Here is a 14,054-nt window from a genome sequence, read left to right on the forward strand (position 1 = left end):
GTACGGGTACATTTGTAACGTGTTTAGCTCCAGCCAAAAAATCTTTTTTAAGCTTTTTGGAAAACATAGGGAAGGGTTATCACCCCTGTGACATTTGTTTTGCTGTCTTTCCTCCTCTTTAGAAGATTTCACCTCACTTTTTGTCCCAATGACAAATGTTTTTTGAAAATTTGGGTTTTTTTGTGGAACAAGGATTGGAAAGCATCAGTGGAAAGGAGAAATGTTTTTCCCATATTAACTCTTACAGGAGAGAATTTCCCTTCCTAGGGGTAGATTTCATCTCACTTCCTGTTGTCTCCTTTCGTTTGCAAGTAGGAGTCGTTTGTAAGTTAGATGTTTGAAAGTAGGGGCCTGCCCTATATACTCAGCATAAATTTGGCCCTTAGGTGTTGTTGTGGCCACAACAACGTAAGCCCTCACAGGGCCCTGCTGTGAAATATTAGATCAAGAATTGTAATTACATGCCCCTGTTGAACAGGGGCAGAAAAACTGGGCCTTTGGTGGTGGTGGTGGTGCTGGTGCCACAACACTGTAAGTCCTCACTCGCTCTTGGTGGGTGCAGAAATGGGCCCTGCTGTGAAATATTAGATCAAGAATTGTAATTACATGCCCCTGTTGAACAGGGGCAGAAAAAATGGGCCTTTGGTGGTGGTGGTGGTGCTGGTGCCACAACACTGCAACCCCTCACAGACACTCTAGTTGGAACGCAGGAACGAGCCCTGCTGCAAAGTATTGCATCAAAAATTGTAATTACACGCCCCTGTTAAACAGGGGCAGAAAAATTGGGCCTTAGGCACTGGTGCTGGTGCTACAACACTGCAACCCCTCACAGACACTCTAGTTGGAATGCAGGAACGAGCCCTGCTGCAAAGTATTGCATCAAAAATTGTAATTACATGCCCCTGTTAAACAGGGGCAGAAAAATTGGGCCTTAGGCACTGGTGCTGGTGCTACAACACTGCAACCCCTCACAGACACTCTAGTTGGAACGCAGGAACGAGCCCTGCTGCAAAGTATTGCATCAAAAATTGTAATTACATGCCCCTGTTAAACAGGGGCAGAAAAATTGGGCCTTAGGCACTGGTGCTGGTGCCACAACACTGCAACCCCTCACAGACACTCTAGTTGGAACGCAGGAATGAGCCCTGCTGCAAAGTATTGCATCAAAAATTGTAATCACACGTCCCTGTTAAACAGGGGCAGAAAAATTGGGCCTTAGGCACTGGTGCTGGTGCCACAACACTGCAACCCCTCACAGACACTCTAGTTGGAACGCAGGAACGAGCCCTGCTGCAAAGTATTGCATCAAAAATTGTAATCACACGCCCCTGTTAAACAGGGGCTGAAAAATTGTGCCTTAGGCATTGGTGGTGGCGCCCAGAACCAAAAATGTTCTTTCAAGCTATCAGCGTGATGATTGAGGAGGAAGAGGATAATTACTCAGGGATAGTCACTCAGCATCAGCATAGGCAGTCTTTGAAGGGATCTGAGATTTAAAAAAAAATTATTCGGTTACATCAGCATCAGGTGCTTGGTAGCTGGTGGTGATCCAAGACTGATTCATTTTTATGAAGGTCAGTCGATCGACCGAGTCGGTGGACAGACGCACCCTGTGATCGGTTACAAAGCCTCCAGCAGCACTGAATGTGCGTTCCGAAAGAACGCTGGATGCAGGACAGGCCAGTAGCTCAATTGCATACTGTGCAAGCTCTGGCCAGTGATCCATCCTCAAGACCCAGTAACCCAGGGGATTTTCAGTGGGAAAGGTGTCCAAGTCTGATCTTGCCCCTAGGTATTCCTGCACCATGTAAAACAGACGCTGGCGATGGTTGCTGGAACCGATCATACCTTGGGGCTGCGGACCAAAAAATTGTCTGAACGCATCGGTCAGACGGCCACCTTCTCCACCGCTCCTTCTTTGACTGACCAAAGCCTCAGCAACACGTTGTCCAGAAACAGGAGTTTGTAACCTCCCAGTCTCTGGGAACGCTTTGCACAGACCTTTCTGCAAGGCCTCCCGAAGATGTTTCATCCTCTGCTCCCTTTGCGATGGCAAGATAAGGTCTGCAACCTTACCCTTGTAACGTGGATCAAGGAGGGTTGCCAGCCAGTATTGGTCCTTCTCCTTGATACCACGAATACGAGGATCCTTACGCAGGCTTTGCAGGATCAGGGAGGCCATGCAGCATAGGTTTGCTGAGGCATTCGGTCCGGAGTCCTCTGGGTCACTAAGGACGACATGGTCCGCAGCCACCTCCTCCCAGCCACGTACAAGTCCATGTGTTTCTTGGGACTGATCCCTTAAAGACTGCTGCTGATGCTGAGTGCCAGGCTCCACCTCCATACTGACACAATCTTCCTCCTCCTCCTCCTCCTCGTCCTCTTCCTGTGTGATTGGCGGGCATGCAGAAACACTGTCTGGATAAAAGGGGCCTTGAGAGCTAAGGAAGTCCTCCTCTTCCTGCCTCTGTTCTGCCTCAAGTGCCCTGTCCATTATTCCACGCAGCGTGTGCTCCAACAGGTGGACAAGGGGGACAGTGTCACTGATGCATGCACTGTCACTGCTCACCATCCTCGTGGCCTCCTCAAATGGTGACAGGACAGTGCATGCATCCCTGATCATGGCCCACTGGCGTGGGGAAAAAAAACCAAGCTCCCCTGACCCTGTCCTGGTGCCATAGTCGCACAGGTACTCATTGATGGCCCTCTGCTGCATGTGCAGCCGCTGCAGCATGGCCAACGTTGAGTTCCACCTGGTGGGCATGTCACAGATTAGGCCGTCAGCCGAGCACTGGTATTATATGACCGGCGGAAATGCACACAGACTTTCCTGGCCTGCCTCAGGACATCCTGTAAGCCCGGGTACCTGCCCAAGAACCGCTGCACTACCAAGTTAAGGACGTGAGCCAAACAGGGCACATGGGTCATTTGTCCCTGTCGGAGGGCAGAGAGGAGGTTGGTGCCATTGTCGCAAACCACCATTCCTGCCTTAAGTTGGCGTGGCGTCAACCACCTCTGAACCTGCCCCTGCAGAGCTGACAGAACCTCTGCCCCAGTGTGGCTCCTGTCCCCCAAGCACACCAGCTCAAGCACCGCATGGCATCTTTTGGCCTGCGTAATTGCGTAGCCCCTTGAATGGCTACGGAGCACCGCTGGTTCCGAGGACAAAGCACAGGAAGAGGCCATGGAGGAATAAGAAGAGGAGGGGGTGGAGGAGAGAGGTGTGTCACAATCATTAGCATTTTGGAGGCGTGGTGGCGGAACAACCTCCAACACTACTGCACCTTGTCCTGCATCCTTCCCAGCTGCCAGCAGAGTCACCCAATGCGCCGTGAAACTTAACTAACGTCCCTGTCCATGCCTGCTGGACCATGAGTCAGCGGTAATATGCACCTTACCGCTGACCGCCCTGTCCAGCGAGGCATGGACATTGCCTTCCACATGCCGGTAGAGAGCCGGAATCGCCTTCCGTGAGAAAAAGTGGCGTTTAGGTACCTGCCACTGAGGAACCGCACATTCCACAAACTCACGGAAGGGGGCAGAGTCTACCAACTGAAAAGGCAGCAGTTGAAGTGCTAGCAATTTTGCCAAGCTAGCATTCAACCGCTGCGCATGTGGATGGCTGGGAGCAAACTTCTTTCGGCGATGCAGCAGCTGGGGCAGGGAAATTTGCCTGGTACAATCTGACGTCGGTGTACCAAAAGCAGATTGCCCACAAGTACTTGGCTGTGACACACCTAATTCTACACCTTCATTCCTCTCAGTGCAGGTCTCAGAGAGGACTGAAGGTATAGTGGGGTTGGAGATCTCAGCTGATGAGGAGCAAGGAGAGGTCCTCTTTGTTCTTTGGTGTGGGTCTTTTAGATACGCTTGCCAACGAACTGCATGGCAGGTCAACATATGTCTGGTCAAGCATGTGGTACCCAAGCGGGAGATGTTTTGGCCACGTGAGATACGCTTGAGACATATGTTGCAAATAGCAACGGTGCGATCTGATGCACTCGTCTCAAAAAAGGCCCACACCAAAGAACTTTTTTAATAACGCGCAGAGACTGCAGCGCCCTGCACATGTGGAGCTTTGGGGTGTGATGCAGTCAATGTGCTGCCCTTAGGCTGGCCCCTGGAGGGCATCCTGCCTTGTTGGTGATGTGCCGCCTCCTCCTCCTCCTCTCTCCTATCAGGCACCCACGTTGAGTCAGTGACCTCATCATCCCCTCCCTCCTCATCACTGGAGCAAACCTGGCAGTATGCTGCAGCAGGGGGAGCATGACTGCCAGATTGCTGTCCTTCTTGGGCACCCCCTCTGTCTGCGCTCATGTTACTGCCTTCATCGAGCTCAGTATCATCATCAGAGCCTTCCAAACGCTGGGCATCCTCCTGGAGCATGTGCCCAACACTGTGGTCAAACAGTTCGAGGGACTCCTCAGGAGGACATGGTGGGGCTAGGGAAGGAGTCACTGATGACATTGAGCCGAGGGAAGAGGCCGCTGCTTTGCCAGACAAAGTACCCTGGGCATGGGTGAGAGAGGATGAGGAGGATGAGGACGGCTTGGTCATCCACTCGACCAAGTCTTCCGCATGTTGTGGCTCAACACGGCCAGCTGCCGAAAAAAAGCCCAAGCGTGTCCCACGGCCACATTCTGATGAGGATGCACCGTCTCCATGACCAGCACTAGACACAGAGCCTGCTTGCCCTCTCTTATTGGCTTGTGACTGTCTGGCTCTCCTTCTTGGCCTTCCAGACATACTAATGGCCTGTAGCTGCACTAAGCTGGGATATGTATATATATATATATATATATATATATATACTGATACTGCAGCTAGCAAAATCAACTGCCTGTCTGTAGTATGAACACCACCAACCTTCTACAGGTAGCTTTAGCTGAACACTGTGAGGTGGACGCACCCCACTAACTTGTAGGTTTAGCTGAACACTGTGAGCAGGACGCACCCCACTAACTTGTAGGTTTAGCTGAACACTGTGAGGTGGACGCACCACACTAACTTGTAGGTTTAGCTGAACACTGTGAGGTGGACGCACCACTCTAACTTGTAGGTTTAGCTGAACACTGTGAGCAGGACGCACCCCACTAACTTGTAGGTTTAGCTGAACACTGTGAGCAGGACGCACCCCACTAACTTGTAGGTTAAGCTGAACACTGTGAGCAGGACGCACTGTACTAACTGTAAATAGTCTAGCTGCCTGACTGTGGTTTCCTTACAGGATCAAAAGAACACCATTAATTTTCTTCAGGTAGCTGTATATACTGTAACAAGACAAGCCTGCCTGTCAGTAAGAAGATAACAGGAACGGATCTAGCTGAACACTGTGAGCAGGACGCACTGCACTAACTTGTAGGTTTAGCTGAACACTGTGAGGTGGACGCACCACACTAACTTGTAGGTTTAGCTGAACACTGTGAGCAGGACGCACCCCGCTAACTTGTAGGTTTAGCTGAACACTGTGAGCAGGACGCACTGCACTAACTGTAAATAGTCTATCTGCCTGACTGTGGTACTAATAGGATCAAAAGAACACCAGTAATTTTCTTCAGGTAGCTGTATATACTGTAACAAGACAAGCCTGCCTGTCAGTAGGAAGATAACAGGAACGGATCTAGCTGAACACTGTGAGCAGGACGCACTGCACTAACTTGTAGGTTTAGCTGAACACTGTGAGCAGGACGCACCGCACTAACTTGAAGGTTTAGCTGAACACTGAGCAGGACGCACCCCACTAACTTTTGTAGGTTTAGCTGAACACTGTGAGCAGGACGCACTGCACTAACTGTAAATAGTCTAGCTGCCTGACTGTGGTACTAATAGGATCAAAGGAACACCAGTAATTTTCTTCAGGTAGCTGTAAATACTGTAACAAGACAAGCCTGCCTGTCAGTAGGAAGATAACAAGAACGGATCTAGCTAAACTGAATACAGTGTATATATATATATGCAACACCTGGAATGCATATATATACACAATACACTGTAAGTGCAGCTAACTGACTGACTGTTCTGCCTAACTAACTCAAGTTCTATCTAACTCAAATCAAATGTCACTGTCTGTCTCTCTCTCTCTCTCTCTCAATGAACGCCGGAACACACACTACACAGGACCGCCGTGCAGGCGGCCTTATATAGTGTGGGGCGTGTACTAAATCCCCTGAGCCATAATTGGCCAAAGCTTCCTTGGCTTTGGCCAATTATGGCTCTCTGTTCAGGCGGCGCTGTGATTGGCCAAGCATGCGGGTCATAATGCATGCTTGGCCAATCATCAGCCAGCAATGCACTGCGATGCCGCAGTGAATTATGGGCCGTGACGCGCCACACGAATTTGGCGTGAACGGCCCATATCGTTCGCAATTCGACGAACGATCGAACAGCCGATGTTCGAGTCGAACCCCGAAGCTCATCCCTAGTCAGGAGACATTTGCCGGTACAGAGAGCGCTGATCGGAGTGCTCTGTCAGAACACAACAGCTCAGCAGGGGAGATCATTGGACTAACCTTGCATGGTTAGTACAGCAGCTCCCAACCGTAGCTGTCAGTTTTTGGGGCGCATGAAAAAAACTTGTAGTGTTCACCCGGCTTTAGAGTGTTAGCAGTTTTATGGAGGCTAATTTGGTGTACATAGCTTCCAGGCTACTTTCCAAATCAGCTTCAGTGAGAGGTGTAACATACTCACTGTTTGGTGAGGCTACAGAAGTGGAGAGCTGTAGTAAAGCTGTTGTAGTTTTCCCCAGAGAGGCAGGGGTGTTGCAGGGGCCATCTTTGAGACATGTATTTTTCCTTTGCTCTCAAAAGATAGTGTGTCAGCATTTTCTAAGGAGAGCTCCGGGTCTTTTTCTTGGCAGAAGGCATACATGATGCATACATAATGCTTGTGTGCCTTGAGGAGTGTGGATGATCCAGTTTAGTTGCCCTCAGGCATGGGTTTAAACCCTATGCCGAGCGGTGCTAGTCGATGACGTTGCCATCCCGCTCCGCGCGGGGCAAGTGCCGGAGTTATCTTTTAAGTTCATTGTCTACCTCCCTTTACCTCCTCCTACACAGTATTATTTTATTGCCATCATTGTGCATTGCACACCATAGCGTTACACACTTTGTGTTGTAAGTAATGTGTTTGCTTTCCCCATCAGGCTCATTTTCGTCTGAACCTAAAGTACTATACCAGCTGTTTCCGATTCTTAGAATAGTCTCTGTTTTTTGTTTTGTTTGTTTTTTTAGCCCAAATTGAACTTTAAATTGTCTAAATACATTCCAGGTGAATTAAAACAAAAAGTCCATGACAATTGGAGACATAAAACAGAAGAGAAGATCCCTCGTGTGCTGAAAGGGGAACACAGGCTTCTGAAAAAAGTAACGGGATGGGATTGGGATGAATCTCCGTTTCAACTCTGCGAAACCACTGATTACAGCTCAGAATTTCTCAGTGTTGGCTTAAAAGTGTCGTTCGATGGTGTGGAATTGGATTTCCAGAGTGGCCGAGGATTGCTGACCTGTTTCTGAGCAGATACATGCGTTTATGACCTCCTATAATAAGAGGCCCACCCAATCTGGTAAGCACATTTGTGTGCCTGTGGTGGAAGATATGTCACTTTTTTCAGAAGCCTGTGTTCCCCTTCTTCTCTTCCGTTTTTTGTCTCCAATTGTCATGGACTTTTTACATTTACATGTGCTGCACTAACATTGTTTATTGAGTAGTTTTATAGGGTTTGTGATTTCCTATAAGTGTTCGGCTTGCATTCACGTGTTATCAGTTTGCGCTGATTGTTCCTATTTATATTGAATTAAAACAAAAGGTGTGCAAAGTCACACAGTTTGTTTTTTTAAGAAAACAAATGACCTGAAAAGAAAAGCTTGTCTCCTGCCAGTTTGCTGCAGAGAAGGACCCCTGTTCCTTTCAATCTACAGGGAGTGTGAACCTTTTAAAAAAATCGTATTCTCTGCTTCCATAAAGATCGCTAGGGTCCTTCTCTGCAGCATCCTTGCATGGAACAGGCTTTTCTACGTAGGCTGTGGTTGCTTTGTAGAGAAGAAAAACCTGTGAGACCTTGAAACCCTTTTTTCAACCTGAAATGTAAATTAGCTAACTTAAAGGGTAATTCCACTTTTGTGGGGAAAAAAATAGCAAATAAAGAAAAATAATATAGTGTATACAATTGCGATACAAATCATATTGTAATTGAATGTTATTAAAAATTACCTTTCCTTTTCAATCTGCAGCCGCTGTCATTTTCTATAAATGCAAAGCAGTATGGCTACATGGAGTTGTTCTGTACACAGAATGTGTAGTGACCACTCCCCAGAAACATCATTTCCTGCTTGTGTGATTGGCTCACTGATTTTCCCAGAAGTCTGCCTAAGATACAAGTCAGAGTTCAGGCATCTCCTGCAACAAAAATGTAATTTTTGATGAGATATTTCCAATAGGAACACATCTAAAGGGATTCACGCCCAGCAGCTTTCCTCATTGGTGCCCTGCAGTTGCCAAAGCTGACTGATAATTATTAAACCACTCCCATTAGACTCACTCAGCCTAGAGAGACAGCCAAACACACATGAATTTCTTCAGAATAACAAAAGGTAGGAATCTGCAACAAAGGTTGTTGTAAACCTTGCAATGTACATAGATCACCTAGAGGGGAATGTTTTTTTCGCAACAAAAGTGGAGTTACACTTTAAAGTGTTAGTAAACTCTCTCCCATCACTTTGGCACATATAAATCAGCATTAAAAGTATTATTAATCGCTTTACTCAGATGTCACCTGACTTGCTCAGTTTGCTTGTAATCCGTCCCGTTCTCTGCAATGACGTCACGGTGCATGTGCATCTCTCCCGCGATTTACGGTACATTGAGCAGTATGTCCTGACCATCATATCTACTCCCTGTGGCACTGCGCTCCAATACCGCAAGACTACATTCTCAACCAGAAGGAGGCTTGGCTAAGAAACGATCGCACATACGCGAGATTATAGCAAGGGCTACATGAAAGGGTGGAAGTATTTTCTACTACAGATGCGGAAAACAACACTTAAGATGGTGCTGTCTTATCCTGGGAGAAACAAATTTTCAAACATCTTAAACATAGTAAGGAACATTTGATTGGGGAATAATTTAATATAATGGCATAATCAAAAAGCAGCATAGGAGGGGGAGAGTTTACTAATGCTTTAAGCTGAAAGCTTCATAAAGCTTTTATTTTTTTTCCATAATTTTTATTGTTTTCTGGATAATTTGTACAAACAAGAGGTTATCGTACAGAATGAGTCAAATAACACTAATATTGGAAGAATGGTAAATACAGTATGTGCGGTTCATCTGATAATAATAATTTGTACTCTTAACGTAATAGTAATAGTTAAGCAGAAATGAACAGTTGGACCATTTTACAGTTTAACATTTTAACAATTCTTAATGTTTAATTCATTAAAAACTATCACCCTCACTTAGACCCCCTTTCACACTGGGGCGGTTTGCAGGCGGTATTGCGCTAAAAATACCGCCTGCAAACCGCCCCTAAACAGCCTCCGCTGTTTGTTCAGTGTGAAAGCCCGAGGGCTTTCACACTGAAGCGGTGCGCAGGCAGGACGGTGAAAAAAGTCCTGCAAACCGCTTTTTTGGAGCGGTGAAGGAGCGGTGTATTCACCGCTCCTTCACCGCTCCTGCCCATTGAAATCAATGGGACAGCGCGGCTATACCGTGGCAATACCGCGGCTATAGCCGCGCTGTACGAGGGATTTTAACCCTTTTTCGGCCACCAGCGGGGGTTAAAACTGCACCGCTAGCGGCCGAATACCGCTGCAAGAACGACGGTACAGCAGCGCTAAAAATAGCGCTGTTGTACCGCCGACGCCCCCACCGCCCCAGTGGGAAAGGGGCCTTAGTGACAAATTTGTCTTTTGCTTGGTCTGGCTGGACGTGTGTCTTAAATGATAACTAACTAGTGCGATGCCAGACATCGCATGTGACTCGCACCGCATTGCTGTATGCGATGTCTATGCGATGTCTATGCGATGCGATTTCAGCCATACAAACTGTATGGCTGAAATCGCATCGCATTCACACCAAAATGGTGGAGGACCCTTTTTTTGGTCCGTACTGGAATCGGATCACATGCATGGCTCGAGTCCTGCGGGAATGTGCGGGAACGTCGTTCCTGCCCTTGTTTCTCAGCAAGTACAATGTTCCTATTAGCAGCCACATCCTGCAGGACTGCAAGCTGTGGCAGGCAGTGTGGGTGTGCAGGAAGCAGGGGCAGCACCAGGTGGGTGCTTGGGCGTGCTCAAGCATCCCCAAAAATTCTTTAAGCACCCCCATAGCACCCTCAAAGTTCACATGGTAGTATTTGCAGAAGTTAGTGGGGTTTTTTTCCCTTGCCTGCATATCCTCTATTGCTGCCTGGAAGCTGGGGACTTTTTTTCTTGTGGAAGGATACAACAGCGCCGGTGTTGTGTTGATTTGTGCCCTCCATCAAAAAGTGCCCGCACATGCGCATAACGGAAGGGCATTCCAGCTGATTTCCCGATCAGCTGGTGTGACGTCCCCGACGTCATGAGAGATACCATTTCATGGGCACAATTGAATGCTATGCAAAGAGCAGAGGAACACCATAGATGTCAGATTGGGCCTCTCTGTTGCAGGGCGGGTTGTGGGTGTGTTGAAGGGCAGGTTTTGTCTCTGTTGCAATCTGGCCTTAGACACAAGCAAAACCCGCCGTTCAGCACACCAAACCCGCCCTGCAACACTGACAAAACTGGACCTTGAGCACACTGTAAAACCGCACCGCAACAGCGAGGCACAATCTGACAACTACGGTGTCCCTCTGCTGTTGCATAGCATTCAATTGTGTCCGTGAAATGGTATCTCCCGTCGAAAAAAGCCTCCTACGATGTGCGCATGTGCTATGGTGACGTCATGCCAGCTGATCGGGAAATCAGCTGGAGTACCCTTCCGTCCTGCGCATGCGTGGGCACTTTTCAACAGAGGGCACAAATCGACAGAAATTAAATAAATTGTAGCGCTAAAAAACACATATGCAAATTATCTCTGTGCACATAAACATAGTGTCCCAATAATGACGTGTTGTCAAAGCAAAAAACAGTCCACAGTGAATATATGTGATCCGTGTGGCAGTTCTTTCAGCTTCTCAACGGTCAGCTCAGCTATCATCAAGATAAACGGATAGATGGAATACGCTTACCGGACAAGTTGGATTCTACTACCATGAGCATAGAATCGATAAAGCTTTGTGCCACCAAGGGCAAAAGTATGGAATGATGGAGGCAAGGGTAGAGCCTCTGCCAGGCCTGGATGTCCCTCTCGGTCCACTGGAACAGGATCGGATTGGTTCCCAAAAACAAGTAATTTCTCAATTCACCGGAACATGTGGAAAAAAGAAGGATGCTTCCACATAGTGTAAATCAGGGTATTTTATTACTAAAAAAACGCAATACATGAAACATAAAACGTGATCACGGGTAAAAAGGCAGTGTATGGGGTATATAAAAACGCCCTACGCGTTTCGATCAAACGATCTTCAACAGGGGCATATGCCCCTGTTGAAGATCGTTTGATCGAAACGCGTTTAGTATTTTTTTTTTTTAGAATTTTTTAGTAATAAAATACCCTGAGTTACACTATGTGGAAGCATCCCTCTTTTTTCCACATGTTTCGGTGAATTGAGAAATTACTTGTTTTTGGGAACCAATCCGATCCTGTTCCAGTGGACCGAGAGGGACATCCAGGCCTGGCAGAGGCTCTACCCTTGCCTCCATCATTCCACACTTTTGCCCTTGGTGGCACAAAGCTTTATCGATTCTATGCTCATGGCAGTAGAATCCAACTTGTCCGGTAAGCGTATTCCATCTATCCATTTATCTTGATGATACCTGAGCTGACCGTTGAGAAGCTGAAAGAACTGCCACACGGATCACATATATTCACTGTGGACTGTTTTTTGCTTTGACAACACGTCATTATTGGGACACTATGTTTATGTGCACAGAGATAATTTGCATATGTGTTTTTTAGCGCTACAATTTATTTAATTTTTGTTCACATTTTTGTCACATGGTTTGTAGCAGCTTGCTTAATACTGTCTTTTTGGGTAGCGCATTAATCATCCCCCCTTTTCTGTATCTCACAAATCGACAGAACACCGGCCACAGAAGCCGATGATCTTTAGCTAGATCCGACACAGGCTAAATTCAGAGGCGGATGGATATCCACCTCTCTGCTGCCTCCTCAGCCAATGGTAAAGACTGTACCCGCCCCCTTCCCCCAGCCCACCTTCTTGGACATATGAGAAGAGGAGATGTTGGCAGCTGGAGAGAAAGGGGAGAGATAGGAGGGAACACAGCCTGCTGTGGGAGACACACTGTATGAAGCAGACAGATTCCTCAGCCCCAGCACTGACAAACAGTGAGTTGTATTTGTCTGCGCTGCTGCTAGCATGGAGAGAACAAGCTGGTTTCTACAGTGTGGGAAGGATAGCAGAGGAGAACAAGATCATTTATCCATCCATCCTGTATTCTGACACCTGCAAGACTTGGATCCTGCATTCCTCTTTGCCAGCAAGTGTTCCATCCATCCATCCATCTATTCATCATTGCTGGTGTCACAATACAAGAAGATCGGACTGAAAACTTAAAGGATTTTCTCCTCTGATGGCATTATATTAACCTGATGTTTCCCACACTTTAGTAATAAGCCAGGGCTCTTGTACATAGCGCACTTGTGATCCCTGCATTGTGTACATAGCGCAGTACTGAACCCTGCATTGTGTACATAAAGCACTGCTGAACCCTGCATTGTGCACATAGTGCACTGCTGAACCCTGCATCGTGTACATAGCACACTCCTGATCTCTGCATTGTGTGCGTAAGGCATGCCTGATCTCTGCATTGTGTACGTAAGGCACTCCTGACCTCTGCATTGTGTGCGTAGCGCACTCTTGAACTCTACATTGTGTATGTAGCACACTCCTGATCTCTGCATTGTGTACGTAGTGCACTCTTGTTCTCTGCACTGTTTACGCATCGTACTCCTGAACCTTGCATTGTGTGCGTAGAGCATTCCTGAGCCCTGCATTGTGTGCGTAGCGCACTCCTGAACCCTGCATTGTGTGAGTAGCACACTCCTGAACCCTGCATTGTGTGAGTAGCGCACTCCTGAACCCTGCATTGTGTGCAAAGAGCACTTCTGAGACCTGCATTGTGTGCGTAGCACATTCCTGAACCCTGCATTGTGTGCGTAGCGCACTCCTGAACTCTGCATTGTGTGCGTAGTGCCCTCCTGAACCCTGCATTGTGTGCATAGTGCACTCCTGAACCCTGCATTGTGTGTGTAGTGCACTCCTGAACCCTGCATTGTGTGCATAGTGCACACCATAATCCTGCACTGTGTGCACAAGCCTGAATCCTGCACTCTGTAAATAGTGTAACCTCCGAAGTCTGCACTCTTAACGTTGCGCTCTCCTGAACCCTGTACTCTGTATTAGTGCAAGCCTGAACCCTGTGCTCTGTACGTAGCACACTTCGGAACATTGCATTCTGTAAATAGCGCACCCCTGAGCTCTGCACTCTTAATGTGGCGCACTCCCCTGCACTCTGTATGTAGTGCAAGCCTGAACTCTGCACTCTGTACATAATGTGCTCCTGAACTCTGCACACTGTATGTAGCGTAGTTCTGAAACATGCACTGTGCATGTAGCGCACTCCTGAACCCTGCACTCTGTAAGTAACACACTAAACACTCCTGAACTCTGCACCCTGTGTGTAACATTCTCCTAGTATTTAATAATGCCCCTTTAGGACCCTGTAACTATTAGTACAGTTTGGCCAGATTCGCTATTTGATGCTTCTTTCTCTCCCCCTTATTGGGAGGAGGTCATTTGTATTGTGATGGAAGCGTGGTTGAGATGCTGCACCTATTAGTTGAGAAAAAATCCCTGACCACCAGTATACAAGGGAACTGACCACCAGTATACAAGGGGACTGATCACCAGTATACAAGGGGACTGATCACCAGTATACAAGGAGACTGACCAC

The 14,054-nt window shown here is 47.5% G+C and overlaps 1 long non-coding RNA gene across 1 annotated transcript in view; it reads right to left on the bottom strand.

Annotated features, from left to right (window-relative positions):
- Nucleotides 1-8,386, bottom strand: part of LOC141134606 (uncharacterized) — a 34,917-nt gene extending 26,531 nt beyond the window's left edge. The window contains exon 1 of the long non-coding RNA XR_012243233.1: nucleotides 8,209-8,386. This is a non-coding gene — a long non-coding RNA (uncharacterized lncRNA). The remainder of the gene's footprint in view (nucleotides 1-8,208) is intronic.
- Between the last annotated feature and the right edge of the window lie 5,668 nt (nucleotides 8,387-14,054).

The sequence above is a fragment of the Aquarana catesbeiana genome, linkage group LG03 (assembly GCF_042186555.1).
Source record: "Aquarana catesbeiana isolate 2022-GZ linkage group LG03, ASM4218655v1, whole genome shotgun sequence".
Lineage (NCBI taxonomy): Eukaryota > Metazoa > Chordata > Amphibia > Anura > Ranidae > Aquarana > Aquarana catesbeiana.